Below are 17993 nucleotides of genomic sequence, written 5' to 3'. Positions count from 1 at the left end.
ATACAGATCAGTTTTCATGATGAAGGTTTACTTTTTAAATAAACGACAATTAAAAGAACAATCTAGCATTGTTGAATTTAAGAGTTGAGCATTAAGAGTTTTTTTGCAACATCTCAGAGGTTTATAGAGCATGAAACAAAAAATATGCATGGCAGGGATGAATGTGTCAATCACTCTGGTATGATACAAAGGCTAAGTCATGCTGGGAGTTTAGTAGTTCTGAATGACATTAGGGAATTTTGCTGTAGTACATAAAAGGAAACTACATAAACACACTTCTGCAAACTACAGCAAAACACAAGTTTCAGCCTTGAAAAAAAATCCCTGCTGTGGAAGATCCCCTAACACACCACTCCCAGCGTGATACTGAGAACTCTCATGTCTGATGTATATTAGGTCACCTGTGCTAAGTTGCGGAAACACATTTTAAGTTGGAGAGCAATAAATATAGATAATAGTACACTCCAGTTCACTGCATTTATAGTCAGTCTATATTCACTGCAACTGCAATACTCCCAGCTTGTGACACTGCAAGTAAAGCTGCAGAATCATGTTGCCAATGAAGGTGTAATGAACACCAAGGATTTTAATCAAAAGGAAGTTGTACAGCACTTTCTGAGATATATCATGCTTTGTCAATTGTTTTCATTTAATGCAATGACTGCACTACACACTGTTGTACCATACAAAACCCTTGTCCAATGTATGCCTTCCTATTGAGTGTCTATAGATCTACAAGGATTTACTTAATACAATACCATGTAACTGCTCATCTAAAATAACATCCTAACAGATTACACTAAATGAAAGTTTGATTTCCTGCTTTAGTTTACTAAATTCTAGGGATGGTATGTGTCAGCCAAGGGACACAAAAGATAAGAAGATGTATTGGGTTCTTCATGTGACATTTCAATGTCTTTGGGTGCACTTGAGACCTTTGCCCATTTTGATTGGCCAGGTTGAAATGGAGCAACGCATGCGCAAATTTCTTTGTTTTGGCTCCAAGGCATGCCAAGAAAGTACATTGAGATGCAGATCTACAAGTTTATGTCACTGAAGAACATACATAGCGATGAAGAGTCTGACTGCTTGAAATTTGTTTCAGTGTTAGGTTAATTTCACCATTTTTGGAAAAGTACTAGGTTCACTTTACTACTCATATGACATAGCAAGTCTTCCAGCTATTTAGCCTATAGTACAAAAAGTGCCACATCCCTAAATACAAATATTACAGAAAGCAACAAGATTAAATGGGACTTTTGAGGCACATGCTCTGGAAAAATGTATCATTTAGTTTACAAAAAATAGAAAAATTATATGCTTTATTACATAATTAACAATACGTAGTTAAAACCATACATATATTTTAATAATTAAAACTAAATTGCACATAGCAAAAAACAGGGACATACAAAGTTCATACTTCGTTTCAATGAACATTGATGCATTTCGCAGAAACTATATGTCCTGGTTCTTCAGGATACAAATGAGACTGCATAATCCTTAAAGTGTATAGAGCTTCCCCAGATGTGAAATTTGTGTCAAACAACAATTAAGGACATTGGAAACAACATCTATGCAGCAAACAAACTGCTATTTCATATGTTTGTAGGTTGCCTTTAAATTGGACAGCCAAATGCCTCCTATTTTTTATCTTCCATTTCTATCCCACAGCCATTAGCTTTCAGAGGAACACGTAGAAAAAGAGGCATAGAGGGGCTTTATGGCATAGTTTAGTCAGTTTTACTCAAGGTAGAAAGCATCCTAAATACAATACATAAAGATAGTAATCTTATATACGTTGATGGCTGTCTAACTAAGGTAGTAATTGTTACAATTTCTAGTGATCGCACACAGTACAGATGTCTCAGATTCCAATGCATTTCACTGTTTGGCTTCCTCAGGGGATAAATAGGGACTTATGGTAGAAGATCACTTATAGTATTTGATGTTCTATCAGCAAGAGAGGCAGTGGAAGAAAAGGATGCTTTTTCAAAGATTAGGCTTGTAAGGGAGCGCTAGGCATTGGGTAGTATACTCAAAAAAGTTAGATAGAATATTTGTATCTGGTGCTATGCTGGGTAGCTTCCAATAGACATATCAGATGAGAGGTACTCTTTGACTGTGAAAAAATTTGCGTTGTCCATGCTGTTTAATGACATCGACATTCACAAGCTTTCGAGATTGTGTCAATCCCAAAAGCCTGTGCGCGCCAATGTCATAAAACAGCATGGAAAACACAATCATAGACCTTGCTTCCAGATAAGAGGGAGCATGTTACAGGTAGTCACAGGGTTACATATGAGATAGGGACTGTAGGTTTGTTCTTAAGTTAAATTTGTATGTAAATCGGAACAGATACAATATTAATAAATGAAATTAGGACAGATGATTGTCTTAAAATAATATTAGGCACCATAGTGTCAGTTACTGTATAAAATCCTCACTGTGAGTTAATCACAAACAAAGCAAAAAAAAAATCTTTATGGAGCCTAGACATTCATTACCTTCTGGAGCAAGCTGTGCTGTGATATGCAAAAAGAAACAAGAGGCTGCAGAAAGAGCCCACCCTGTTAAGATCACCCACAACCTCAGCTGTGTTTAGAAAAAGATTTCTTCAGCAAGTCATGCAAACCGCCCCCTTCAAGCCTCTGTTCTGCACAGGAGCGAGCAGGGAAGCCCCGTTGGTATCTAGGAGGTGTTCGTATGTCGGATGTCCCTAACCCGGGGACTACCTGTACTCACTTCCCTTCATGTCATGTGACAGCACTGGTATTTAATATTTGGACCAGCACTAGCTATCTGTAAGCTCCAAGTCATGTTCTGGAGCTAAAACAGCCACAAAGCTGAAATGAGCATTGTGTATGTGAAAAAAGATAAGTATGTTCCTCTGGGAACAAGCGAGGTTATGTGAACCTGTTTCTTTTCCCTACAAAGGGCCCCTGCAGGTACAGAAAACTGACCTACCGAGAGGTTTTTCAGCATTTAGATTTTTATCATGTTTACTGATTGAAGGTACAGCAAGTAAACTCCCAGCAGATAACTGTACATACCATAATTTGGCAGCTCTAAAGTCATTCTTTGGACACATTACTGGTCTACAACCATGATCAATGGCCTCACTTTTAGAAAGGAAGTCAGTATTTACACAACTGAGTGCAGTGGATTTTGGGGCTTTGGGTGAGCTCTGGAAGCGGCTGCTCTGAGGTTACTGGATGAAATGTGAGGTTCATAGTGGCAGGCTCACTAATGCTTTATGAAGATACTTAAAGATCCTGCTTGTATTACAATGATATTGTGAAAAGAATGGTGAGTGTAAATTACATCATTAGAAATGTATGTCTAATCTGCATAGTATTTCTATCTACACATAACAGCTTGGTTATACATGAAAGTTTCAGAAGACCTACACAACCTATGTAGGTGACATCCTGTAGACCAGGGGTGCCCAACAGGTGGATCGCAAAGGCAACGCCGAGCCCTGCCTTTCAAAAAAAAAAGTTTTTATTGTTGGTAGATCATTTTGACTTGGTCATTTTAAATGTAGCTTGCAAGCCAAAAAAGTTTGGGCACCCCTGCTGTAGACAGTGGTGACATTCTGAAGCCAATAAACCTCCTGACAAATAACTTCTCTTCTTTTTTTACAAAAAAACACTCCAACGTAAGCAGACATTTTATCACTGAATTCCAATGTGCAGAGGCATTTTTACACTGACCACCAATGAAATGAGACATGTTTACACTGACCACCAATGAAATGAGACATGTTTACACTGACCACCAATGAAATGAGACATGTTTACACTGACCACCAATGAAATGAGACACGTTTACACTGACCACCAATGAAATGAACACATTTCCACAAACCACCAATGTAACACTTTTCTTTTGACTTCCAAGGTAACTGTATACATTTTCACCACCCTCCAGTGTCATTGGACATTTATCCACCTGCCACCAATGTAAGAGGACCCTTTTCCACTTACCACTAATGCAATTCAACATGTTTCCACAAACCAAAAATGTAGCTGAAAGCTTTTCCACTGACCATCAATGCAACTGGATATGCTGGATATGTTTCCACTGACCAACAATGTGTATTTCAACATTTCCGCTAACCCACAATGTAATTGGACATGTTTCCACTGACCACTAATATAAGAGTACACTTTTCTACTGACCACCAAAGCAAGTGGACATGTTTCCATTGACCAGCTACATAATCTGACATGATTCCACTGACCAACAATGTAATTCAATGTCTCCTTTACCCACCTATATATTTGGACATGTTTCCACTAACCACAAATGTGGATGGACACTTTCCAACTGACCAACACTATAGTTATTGGTCTTGCTGACGATCTATGTAATTAGATATGTTTCCACTGAATACATGTAATTGTACAAGCTTCCATTGACCACCAATTTAGGAATACACTTTTCCACTGACCAGCAATGCAATTGAAGTTTTCCTCTGATCACCAATGTAACTGGACATGGTTCCACTAATCAGCAAAATAATTAAATGTTTTTACTGATAATATACAGAATTGGACATGTTTCCGCTGACCACCAATGTAAGGAGACACTTTTTAATGACCACCTGTCCATTGTTCACCAATTTAGGTGGCTAAAATAATTTTAAAGTTCTCCATTTCTTTCCTATTACCATTCACTGTATTTGTGAATAATGAGAATACAAAGCAGGGTCCAAAACACAATACAATTCCTATTCTCTCATCCCCAGCTTACTGTTCACACTAATATGTGGCGAATAAAATAATTGTTAGCAGGATTCCCCTAAACCTGACCTGAGAATGTGACCATGGGTGATAAGAAGGTTCTGATCCAGGTAATACATGAATAAATCATCTCCATCCTCCAATACTAATCACCCAGGCAGAGCAGGCAGCCCAGTAATGAAGATGTGACACTCAATAGTGTGCAGGGAAAAGTTGTTAATTAAGTGTGTGTCCCCAAAGATCAGCTGATTGTGCAATCTACAGATCCATGGCAATATACCCCACATGGACCCAGCCCTTCCTCTGATCGGTGACCCCCTGTACCTGGATCGCTCGCTCCGTTGTCAGGTCCTAGCAGCAGCCGACACACACTCGCATAGCAGGCAGCAGAGCAGCAAAGTTTTCAGGCTGGATGAGCAGCTTTGCAGGATCGCAGGTGATAGGTGACAGAGAATAGTCACACGACTATGTGCCGCTGCCGTGTCTGCACTTCCTTTGGGGCTGAAGTCATGAACAAAATATGTAGCTTTGCATGTTCACTTCAACCACATCCTCAGAGACTGGCTTGCCTTGAGTTTTTTTTTTGTTTTGCTTTCTCTTCCACTCCACAGAATGGCAGAGCCGCCTTGACACTGAGTTCTTCAGATCAATTGAAGACAGATCAGAAACTGCAGAGAGGAGCCAAGTTGTAGCAGCTGAGAGCAGGCAGCATGAAGAAGCAGCCTGATGTACAGCATTCCCCAGCCTGCCTCCTCATCGCTCTGCCGCCCCCTACCTGTCACAGCATGCAACTGCAGCCACTTCTCCCTGATCTGTAGCAGTGACACCACTAAACTCACACTTCTGCTCTCATCAGATATTTACAATAATGAAAGTCATGATTATGTGAAATGACAATATCCATACACATTATATTACCCAACTACTATAGATTGCTTTAGGAAAAAACTGCATGCTTTTCTAAAAGCACAGATTATAACTGGATATTAAAGCGTACCTATACTAAGGGCATAGAACCATTTTGTGTAGGGTAAAATATCTTTTGTTTTTTTTTTAAGAGCAACTTTTTTTTTTTACAAAAAAAAAAAGGGTTGCAGCACCACCATCTAATTTTTAACTGCCCAGGTGATCTAGAATGAATGATACTTACATCAGGCATACCGGGAGGCTCTTGGGTGCTCCTTCTGCGCATGCCAAACATCTCGGGCATGCGCAGAAGGAGCCTTTTTGCACAAACAGAAAGAATTGCCGATCTCACGCATGGCAGTGAGATTTTTTCATCGTACGTTATCTGATCTCGCGCCTGGGTCGGGTGACGTAGAATGAACAACAGTAAAAAGAGAAGATGGCGGCGCCTGTAGCGCCGGCTCCGGGATGGGTGTAGGGATGATGAGGGACCTGATGCAAGGCACCCCTGGGTGGATCAGACAGCCCTGCAGGATTGAAGGTGTTTTTTATTTTTGCCAGTTTTCAGTTTAGTTCCTCTTTAAGCAATGAACAATTTGTGCCTCTCAAGTCACCCCAATGATCCTTTGGGCTATCTGTAAGGGTGACATTCTTCCCACTCACCATTAATGTAAGAGGCATTCTTACCACTGACATCCATACTAATATAATGTGAGCTGTGAATATAGTTATTATAGCAGGGTTCCCTAAGACCTAAAAGTAATTTCAAGGGTTCCCCTATGTTAAAAAGGTCAAGTAAGGTTAGTCTTTAGAAAGTGTCCCTAACCTCACTCCTCCATGGCCAGGGAGTATGTTTCTAATAGTCTGCAGAAAATGAGTATGAACATGACTTTATACAGAAATCCAGCTTGTCTGTACAGCGCTCGTCTATTCTGCCTCTGGAAATTACAAAATATTGTTTCCAGCAACATAAATGTCTGTACAGGGTTTTACTGCATGGGATGTTTACAATAGATTTTAGAGTTTGACCAAAGTTTTACTTTTAGCGGTCACATTTACTTTAAGGGTTACAGCATTGTTGTGACCATATTTTTAGATGATTGTTGTATGTGAAAAATGATGGAACATATTATTGGAGTGTTACTTATAGCAACTGATATCATCCCAGCTGCTTTAAAAAAGTGAAAAGCAAACTTATGTTTGCTTTAAGTAGTTTTCACATTTTCACTCATCAAACTATCATCACTCAGGCCATGGATGCTACATAAATATTACCCAAAAGAATGTGTGGTGACTGTGGATCTATTTATTCTAGGAATATGGCATCAACAAGAATGTAAAAGAGGAAGTGCTGTATATTCTCACAAGATCATGGTATTGTTCAATTGTGAGAGTGATAATGTCCAACTTCTCCCAAATTACCATGAACTGTTTACATTATTACACCACAATATGTGAGAAACCCATAGGGACAGTTTATTACTTTGTTTGTTTATCTCCAAGGATGTTTGTATTATTCAATATGTATGACATATGAAATCTGAGATTCAAATTTTTATTCACTAACTCAAAACATTTGTCAGTATTTTATATGAACCTCTAAATCATAACAAAAAAAAAAAACACATATAGAAGTAAACATGTTTGATTGTATTTAGAATTTCTGAAATGGTGTCTATTCTTTGGGTTATTTTCTTGGCGGAGGAAAGTGAGGGTATATTTCAACCAGCAATGTAGTTTCCTACAATTAGAACCTGAAGTTGCTGAAGAAACTTGGTGATGAAAAGTCATCTGAAGTATGACAAAATAGTGAACTATAAACTGTGCTCACTGTTTATAGTATGATATCCAATTAATTATAGGGGAAAGAACTGTCAGACCTCAAATGAATTATGATTAGGCAGCACAGTGGCTCACAGGTTAGCACTCTGGCTTTTTCAGCGATGGGTCCCAGGGAGTTTGCAGGTTCTCCCCGTGTTAGTGCGGTTTTCCTCCAAGTACTCAGGTTTCCTCTCACATTCCAAAAACATGCAGATAGATTAATTGTCTTCCCCCCAAATTGTCATTAGACTGTGGTAATAACATATGATTATGGTAAAATAGATTGTGAGCCCCTTTAAGGGACAGCTAGACTGGACCTAATAAAGCGCTGCAAAATATGTTGGTGCTTTATAAATACTGAATAATTATAAATAAGGTAAATCCTGGGATTGCAAAGCTTTGCAGGTCTACAGATGAGGACGCATATCAGAGAAATGGAGACACTGCAGGGTTACACCAGTTATGTAGCAGAAAGAAGGAAAGAGTGTCAAGGTGCAGGCATTTACCATACCTGTAGGTGTTGAATTCTATTTATTTTATTAGTGCTTCTAGCACCATGTGTGCATTTTAAGACAATGCTGTCATTTGTCCTAAAAACAGTGTCTCTTTAAAACTTCTGCTGCAACAAAAACCTAAGGAATTGTTACCCTTTACCATTCTCTCATGAAGAATCTATTGATTGTTATTACAAGGGAATGACCAGGTACAATTATACACAACTTTTGCTAATATTAGTCCTGTTTTTCAGCACTGGAATGTGGGCAGACATTCCTACCAGCTGCCTCCCATGTAATAATGTGGCTAAAGGGTCCTGTACTGAATGCGATTCAGGCACAATGATTTTGGCAAAAGAGATTGCTTCTGAAGGTATCAATGACAACCAACACCAGTGGGAAGAAACATTTTGGGACTATAGCACAAGGTAAATATTACTGTATAGGACTTTCCGCTTTTCGAAATTAAGCAAAAAGTTCTTGACGAGTTCCTTTTATGGCTGAAGTAGGGCCAAAAAGCCAAATTTTGTTTTTAGGTTTGGACAACGTAGTGGGGGGTTAGAACTACAACAGTGTTATGTTGGAAGGGAAAGTCTTCCAATGTGGCAAATGTCTAGGATGGGATTTCCCTCACATTGGAACATACATTGAGCTACATACACGCGTTAGATGATTGTCGCTGGAGACCGTCATCATCATCACAGGCAAAAATCCAGCACATGTACAGCCGTCCCCATTAATCGAGGGAGTAACAACACTTTACTTTCCTCTGAAGGATAATCTCTATCCAAAAAAGGACATCTCTATCCAAAATGAAAAATCAAAATTAATTTTAGCTTTAGATACACTTTAAAGAGAACTAAATGTAAAAAAAAGTTTAGGTCCTTTATCAGCTGTCTCTTCTGCGATAAAGCAAAAAGCCATCTTGATTGGCCTGGCCAGGATGACATAAATCCTGTGCACGTATGGAGGAGTTCATGTAGTCCTGGCACCCCCGGGCCTGCTGGGAGACCTGGCATCTCCTGCACAGCTTAATTTTTTTTTTTTTTTTTTAAAGAAGATAGAGAACAGGCAAATTAATATATTTTATTTCAGAATGGACACTGCCTGTCCCTTTCTGTAACAAAAATGTGCCTGTTCCCTCTTTGCATGCAAAGTTATAGTTCTGCTTTAAGTTTTGTTTGCTCCCGATATGAAAATGAAGATTTTTCTATCAGGTATCTGTATGCTTCATAACATATAGAGAAAAAATCAAGTTAGCAAAACATTTGTTTAAACATTTTTTATCACTGCTATTATTTTCTTAGAATCAATGGATTTGCCTGCATATAGCTACCTTCACCATATCTTGCACATGAATATTGCATCTAGTGTTTTAGATTTCATGCCCGTTTCTATACATTGCTAGGATAAACCTGTGACTGGCACACAATTTGGTATAGTTTGCATAGAGCAGACAAAGGTATTGTTCTGTATTTTGGGGCAGCAAGCAAAGTCAAGCCCAATCTGTCAGAAAGGAAATGGATTTATTTGTGCTCTGCAGGGCAGGAAATAAGAGGGTTAGTTGCTTTTTCTTCTGACTGGAGAAGTCTAATATGCACTAACCCATGTCTGTCAGGAAGCTGATTAAGCTGTGACGTGCTGGGTAGTGTAAAAAACGAGCAAGCGTTTTTGTCCTGGGTGCTTGTATCTGGGTTATTTGTTAAAGTGCGCAGACACAGTGCTTTTTTATGTGTGGTATTCTATGAGGGAAACCAATGAACCACATTTCTGGCTGAAATATTAAAGAGCAGATTAGGCTGAACATTTTTTTTTGTAACTGGGATTTTACAAAATATATACGTCCTAATGCTATAATCTCTTCTAGGCTGAGCCATCAAAAATGGAAGATGTAGCTGTAAATTGTAAGTTTGCAGCTGTAAGCAGTGAGTTTGGTACTTCACTATATTCCGTCCACACCACATAAATACTGTTCAAAAGAAAAAAAAATATTTACATGTGTGTTAACATGTCTTATATACAGCATGCATATCTTATAAGCAACATCTAAAAGCACATAGAAAAAAATCCTCAAAGCACCACAAAGCAAGGGATAAAGAATACAAGTTGCCTTGTGGAAGTCCGTATATTTTGGTCTCTTGGGTGTCTATTTAGGGGGCCCATTGAAAAAATAAGTGTTAAAATTGCATCATAAGAATAAGCCCCTAGGGCTGAACATTAAACATGGCCCTGGAAAATACTTTTTCTCTGCTTGAGGAAACTGCTCTCGATTGCAGCAAACACCTTAATAACATCAATTGCAAACATGGCTAGAGTTCACAATAAAGCATGTATGTGTGTGCAGACATATACCAAATCATGCAGATTCAGGTCGGGAGCTTCAGTAAATGAACGCATCAAATGCAGGAATGGGAGGGAAATGTGATTTTACTGTGACCGCTGATCACCTGGAAATTTCATGCACAGCGTGTGATAAACTATAAACATCCACTGAAAGGTAATTCTGTGGCTAGAAGGTGTTTTTAGTGAGATAGATGAGAGGAGGAAAAACTGGTTTGAGCTGACAGTATGGCTAAGGTAATTCCAATACCTACACTTCGCAATGGTAAAAAGAAAAGCAGCTCAGAATTCAAAACACATTGAACTTGGAGGAACCTGGTTTATTGAACAGAACAATAAAAAGTCAGTGCTTCACTCAGCCAGTGGATCTGAATAAAACATATTTAGGATGTGGTAAAACAAGAGACTGGCAGCATGAGTGTGCAGCTAACATATCTGCAGAAATTGTGTGATGAAAGCAGGTCAACATAAACAAGAAACTAACTAAACTGAAGTTTGTATAGAAACTCAAAAAACTGTGTATAATCTGCATGCTATATCAAGAGGAACTAAGGAGGTTTCGGAGAGGAAAGCTTACTAGTATATTGTTCCTAATAAACTCCCTGGTAAGTGTAAAAGGTATATTCATTTTACCAAATATGAATACTTTGAACCTATAATGGTGAAAATTATCACAATAAACAATAGAAACACCATCACAATGATGAGGTCAAGAATTAGAAAAAGGTGAACGTTCTATATTATATAGGGATGATCTGGAAAAAAAAGTATTGTGCTTTAGTCTTCTAAAAATGTATATTTTGTTACAAATTGTTCCAGAAAAATATTTCAATGCACCTTCTAGTATAGATTCATAGCAATATATCTGAAGTGCAAGATCTAATTTGAAGAAAAAAATAATTTCCATTTGCTAGGGGTTCTAGCTTAACTAGGCTCATTTATAAGGATGAGTATTGTAACATACATAACAACAAAGTCTGTCTATTGCTAATTAACCTCCTTGCCGTTAAGCCCGACCTTCGTACGGGCTCAAAAAAGTTGCTCTTTTCGTTAAGCCCGAGATTTTCCGTACATTAAAATCCCCACTTACCCAGGTAAGTGGGGATTTTAATGTAGGGAAAATCTCGGTCCCCCTGTGCTTATCCAGCGTCGGGTTCGTGTTCCAGCGTCGTCCTCCGTCAATCGTCGTCCGTCGGTCTCCGTTTCCAGCGTCGGGTGCCTTCTCGTATACCAGCGGGACCAGGTAAGAAGCCGGCCGGCATCTTGTGCTCCGCTGGCCGGCCGAACACAAGATGCCGGCCGGTTTCTTACCTGCTCCCGCTGATCATCCAGCGTCGTTCTAGTTCCAGCGCCGGGTGATCTCTGAAACAAGAAGCCGTCCGGCGGAGGAAAAAAACAGCCGGCCGGCTTCTTGTGCGTGCGTGCTGACGTCGGCGTGTGTGCGGGAAATTCAAATAGAAACTCATTCATTAATTTTGTATTGGATTCAATACAAACTCCTGTATTCAATCCAATACAAAATAATTCAAATAAATACAAAGTTTGTAATTGGTAAATTCAAACTGTCATTTTGTATTGGATTGAATACAAACTCCCGTATCCAATCCAATACAAAAAATTAAAAAAAATAAAATAAAAGTAAATAACTTGGAAATTCAAATTTATATTTTGTATTTGATTGGATACAAACTTGTGTATCCAATCCAATACAAAATAATATAAAATTAATACAAAGTACATAACTGGTAAATTCAAACGCACATTTTGTATTGGATTGAATACAAACTCCTGTATCCAATCCAATACAAAAAAATAAAAAAATAAATAAAATAAAAGTAAATAACTTGGAAATTCAAATTCTTATTTTGTATTGGATTGGATACAAACTCCTGTATCCAATCAATACAAAATAATTCAAAACAAACCCCAATAAATACAGAATCAAAGTTTTAAAAATTGCCACTTATTCCCTGGATGGCTAGTGTGTAACACTGTGTCTTATCTTACCTTTGCTGATCTTCGCCTAATTTTGACCATTTGCTGCCTGCTTTGACCTCTGCCTGGACTCCGACATCTCTGCCTGCCGCCTGCCCTGACCTCTGCCTGGACTCTGACATCTCCGCCTGCTTTGACCTCTGCTTGGACTCTGACATCTCTGCCTGGACATCACCGCCTGCCTGACCCCCCCCTGCCGTGGCTTCAAGGTTTGTTTATGTAGTCATGTTTAAGCTGATTTTTGTGTTTTTCCTTTAATTTTATTAAAAGTATTTTTTTTTTTTAAATCTTTGTGTGTTTCAAACATTTTTTATATTCATAATATCTACTAGAACCCCTGTTCAGACATATTTCTGTAAGTTACAGGTCTACAATTTAAAAAAAAAATTTCATGAAAAACAGTGGATCACTTTTGGTACAGAAATCTAGACCTCAGTGTAACGCTCAGGAGGTTAACAATACAAGTAAACAGCTTAAACACACAGAGCATATAATGCTCTGCATGCATTAGGAACATGCAGACATGGTTACCTTTCTTTGTTCATGGAAACATGGCCTAAACTAATTTAGGTTCAATTAAAGGACTTTGTTAACTCACCACAGTAGATGCTACAATAATTTACAGGTAACTATCAGTATATATCTAAAAGTCTTTATGCATATTAATTTCTTTAGAAATTAACTTTATTTTTATTATGACTCCCCAAACATTGCTTTTGTTGTATACAGCAGCTAAATGGAGTTTATATTTTAGAAGTAGTTTCCTGTATTTTACAGTAGTAGTCACATTCACAAATATTATCTTATGGATTAAAGGGAATAGTGATATCTGATTTTATGCTTGATGAATTAAGAGAAGATCCATGTGGAAAACGTAATATTCTGTGTTGCTAGAAATATATCAAATAAAGGTACAAACAGGCTGAATTTGCAACCCACAGCTCTGGAATACGTGTCATGTAGTGTTTCATACAATCTGTAAAATGGAAACTCTATAAAATAATGTTGTGCTTAAACTTCCTCTTTAGTGGCTTGCACAAAGCTAGTTCCTTCTTTTTAAAGAAGTATAAGGAAGTCACCTAACCTGACAATCCCTCTGTTTCCACCTATCTAATGGCCAGTAGCCAGCTATTTTAATGCTCGTCTAATCCCATGAGAACAGCATTTACCGTACCAAAAGCATCTGGCAAATCAGAATAATAAATCATTGTTCCAAAACCTAAACATGAGCCTAAATCTCTTAAAAAATCAATATAAAAAGATTAGTGTTTACATGTAGATAAGTGTGTACACTAAATTAATGGACCACTTTTTAACCCTTTTGCAGTCGCTTCCACTCTCTCAACTTTTGCTATTTTGCGTTTTACAAGTCATTGCTGCCTCTTTCTCAAAAGAAATACAGCGGTCAATGAAAGACCATAATACCCTTCCACAGCAGTGAAGTGGTCACAAGCTAATTGACTATAAAGAAACTCCTACATAACGGGGGAAGAAGAAAAAATTGATGAGAACCAAAGGAGACCAATAGCAAAAAGCAAAACTAAACTTCCTTCAATGTAAAGATAATATATATATACAAACCATATGCATATGCACCTAAATGCAAATAAAAAGGCTTAGGGTCTGATCCATAAACACATCTACCTGGTCTACTTATGCTGAAAATTTTGCTTTATATTTCTGTTAAGTTAGGGCGGGGAACAGGCGGGGAGATGCCAACCCTTCCCAACCCCATCCAAATCCTATATTTATTTTAGGATTCCATTTCAATCCTATTAGAATACTTAACACCCTTACTTAATAATAAGCCTATTGAAAAATGTTCAAAAAAAAAAAAAGTTTTAAACTGTCTACAGTAATTTTTGTAGGTTGTAATTGAAGTCAAATTTTGTTGCAATCATCAGATTTAGAATCAAAGAAGCCAATACAGATGGCTATTTAATACAGTTAATGTAAACTGTAAATTTATTATCCTTAAATGCCAAACTCTCCCAGCTCCCTTAATCTATGCTCACACTACCCTCCCCAGCCCCATAGTCTTACTTGTTCTTGTAACAAAACTACATGCTGCCTAATGTTTATTCAGTCTTAAACAGAAATTCTTTTTGGAGCCGGCCATACCTGTGTCCTGTGCACCGTAAATATCTGTGAGAGCCCAGTGTGCAGGTGTAACTATGCCTGAAGTGGATTGTTCCTGATATAAAGCACAATATGTAGCACTGATACAAGGATAAGTAAAAACATGGGGTGGAGGTGTTCCTACAGATGAAAATAAAATCTGGGCAAGATGCAAGTGAAAATGTCGAACAAGCACCTCAGATATCATTATAAAGTTGAAAGGCTCCAGTCTTTTTCACTGCTGAGCTTCTCATGGAGACCTCCCTTCTTTCCCAGTCCTAATGGCATAATACTTTCAAAAACAGATAGGGAGTGGTTATCACCCTAATGCGACCACATAAAGCTGCAAAGACTAAAGCAGGTGAGTATACCCCTCTCTCTGTTGCTTTCTAATGGAAGAACTGTCATACACCCACTATTTCAGATATTATGTGTTATTTTAACTGAAATCACCACAATACATTTTGCCCTTATAGGCAGCACTACAAAATATCTAATCAGGGCTACTTGGATTCCCTTGGCCCCATTTCTCTGAATTACAGCAATACTCTAATGCTAGGAATATGTTAGTCAATTTTTGAAATGTTTGCAGTGTTAACTAATTTGTTTTATGTGCAGAATTTAGAGGCAAATCGTTTCCTGCTTTTAACAGGAAGGCAGAATAAAGACAAGTGAATAATAAATGAAAAATTTAACTATGTATAAAATTTACCACTGAGATAATGTCAGTGATAAACTTTAACTGCCTTCCCGGTAGCAAAAGTTTTGTATTTCTGAACAAAGTTCCAGTTCCCATCCTCAAAATGCCCAGTTAGTATTCTGTACATCAGATCAGTCAGTGGATTTGTTTTCAGTTTAGAAATTGTGAGCAGTGTGATGTTTATCTTTTAAATGGTATCCCCCCTCATGAATAAACTGTAAAAGAGAATCATTTAAACACTGGTATATGTACAGTACGAGGGTGTTCTGAGAAGTTCCTGGCTTTGCCCAAAAAGAAGAGAGCCAGCATTATGAAATAACACATTTATTCAACATATCCCCCCCCCCCCCTCCCGAGACTGATGCACTTGGTACAGCGTAGTTGCAGCTTTTCTAGACCGTTCAAATAAAAGTCCTCCCTTCAGGAGTTTCTTCAAATTCGGGAACAGATAATAGTCCAAAGGGGCCAGGTCAGATGAGTAGGGGGGATGGTGGACAAAATTGGAAGCCCAGGGTGTTCAATTTGGCAGCCACAACGTTGGACGTGTGCGTAGGTGCATTGTCCTGCAAAAAAAGGATCCCTTTGGTCAACTTTCCACGGCGTTTCCTTTGAATTGCCTCCTTTAGCTGGTCGAGGTTAGCATAATACTGTCCGGTGATACTAGAGCCCTGAGGTAGGTAGTCCACCAACAGAATACCGTCTTTGTCCCAGAAAACAGACACCATGACTTTTTTGGCCGATTTCTGGGTTCAGAACTTCTTCCGCCGCGGGGACCTGCTGAGGCGCCATTCCTTTGACTGTTCCTTGGTTTCAGGATCATGGATGTGGAGTCAGGTTTCATCCTCAGTCACTAACCTAGCCAAAAAGTCTTCTGCAGCTTCAAAATGGGCCAAAACTTTTGGATGCTTTAACTCGTTCCTTTTTCAGGATACTGTTCAAACATTTCAGCACCCACTTCGCTGAAAACTTGCGCATGTCTAGGATAGTGGTGATAACAAACCCGACACTCTCCCGTGAGATGTCAAGTATCTGGGCTATCTTTTTTGTGGATATTCGCCGGTCCTCAATATTCAGCTCATGGACAGCATTGCAGGTTGCCGGGTCAGTTGAGGTTTAGGGGCGCCCACTGAGGGGCTCATCTTCAACGGTGTAATGCCCAGTCTTGAAACGGTATATCCAGGTTTGTAGGAAAGACACTTCTCCCCCAGTGTTTGTGACATCTCAGTGTGAATGTCCTTTGCTGACTTTCACTGAAGAAACAAAAACTTCATGATGGCTCATACCTCCAATGACGTGAAACTTGCTTGTGCCTCTGCCATCACATTTTCTCACTAAAAGAAAAAAAAAATTAAGAATTGCAAAGACCTGATAATTGCACAGTTACATACTAAGATATTAGGCTGTTATATGCCCCCAAACTCATTTTTCTATTTCATCTGGAAGGGGGCAAAGCCAGGAACTTCTCAGCACTCTCTTGTATCTACAGTTTACCCTGTCAATGAGAACCTGTCAACCCTCTGAATTATGTCATTATTCAAAACTAAAATAAGAAGTGCAAGTTTCAAAATGATTCCTAATCACCTGCATTGTGTTCCAACCAGAAAAAGAAACTACATCACATTAATTAAAGGAAAACTTCACTTCTTGTTTTTTGCAAGTCAATCACAATGCTTTTATAATTGATTGTACTTCCCTTAGACAGTCTACACGGACGTTTACCCCAGCATTTCCCCTGAGGTTTTAAAGCCTATGTTTGAAATTCCCATGTATTCCAATGGGCTAATCTACACCAGGACGTTTCTTTTAGGGAAGGTTTATGAACGTTATCTATAACGTTGCGTGGCACTTTTAAAAAAATTTAAACACAAGGTTAACGTTGGAAAATGCGGGTAAACACTTCTATTGATTTCAATGGGGCGTTTTCCCGCATTTATAAGCACTTGAAGCGTAAACATGTTAAAATGCGGCATAGACGTTTTCCAGCGTTTTAAAGTCAAGCTTTAAAACGCTAATATAAGTGCATAAAAATGCATACAAATGCAGTAGGACTGTTTACATGTTTTTTTAAAAACATCCGTGTGGACCCAGCCTTAAACACGCATACATGACATCCATAATGTGGACAGTCTAAAGCTGCTTTACTGAAATGTTCAGAAATCAGAACAGTATCTACACATGCAGAATTGTGGAAATTGTGGTAAGATGCTATGCAGCACTACAGGCCACACAATGAATATCTCAGAAGAGCTGGGTCATTATCTATACAAAAAGGAGTTTGGGGGGGGGGGGGGGGGGAGGAGAAAGGGGGTACTTATCTTTTACATAAACCCACCACTACATCTCTCTTCTTCTCTTTTGTCCAAACTGATAGCATTTTGTCAGTGGATTTTCTGTGTGCATTGTTATTTCCAGTCCTGTAAGAAAACCAGAAAGATTAGCTCCTATTGCAGTAAAGAATTAGCATAGTTGATCATGGAGTGAATGTCATCAACTAACCCCTGCATAGACAGTAAAGAGCTTGAAAGACCACGATTTCCATCCCCTTAAACTGAGAACACTGCATAACGGTTGTCCTAGAAATATCACTTTGCAGTTATTAAATCTTCATGACCTACTATATTTTGCAGAGCAATCTGAAGTTACAATGCATGACTGAAATCTTTACTATAACTAATACACTATGAGTGCACCATGAATGTTGATAAAAACTTGTGGAACTATGAATGGTTATACAAAATCAATAGTAGCTCTAAATCTACAGGTCCGGTGATTTTAGAAATTGCATTGTTCATGTGAGAGAGGAGTAAAGAGTCTTTCATATCAGTTATATTCATTTTATTAGTGCAGATAAAAAGCAGTCAATGTGAAGCA

General features: G+C 38.5%; 1 protein-coding gene across 2 annotated transcripts in view; it reads right to left on the bottom strand.

The window, feature by feature from the left end:
- Window positions 1-17530, bottom strand: part of RFTN1 (raftlin, lipid raft linker 1) — a 205602-nt gene extending 188072 nt beyond the window's left edge. Inside the window, exon 1 of one of the 2 annotated variants that reach the window (XM_072412447.1) lies at window positions 17455-17530. The gene's annotated coding sequence lies outside the window, so the exon portion shown is untranslated. Of the gene's footprint in view, window positions 1-5072; window positions 5522-17454 lie in introns of those variants that run through there. The other variant, XM_072412446.1, reaches the window with a different exon arrangement.
- Window positions 17531-17993: the final 463 nt, after the last annotated feature.

Source organism: Pyxicephalus adspersus, chromosome 5, assembly GCF_032062135.1.
Source record: "Pyxicephalus adspersus chromosome 5, UCB_Pads_2.0, whole genome shotgun sequence".
In the NCBI taxonomy this organism is placed as follows: domain Eukaryota; kingdom Metazoa; phylum Chordata; class Amphibia; order Anura; family Pyxicephalidae; genus Pyxicephalus; species Pyxicephalus adspersus.
The sequence above is the reverse complement of the archived record's forward strand: the minus strand, read 5'-3'. Positions and strand labels throughout refer to the sequence as shown.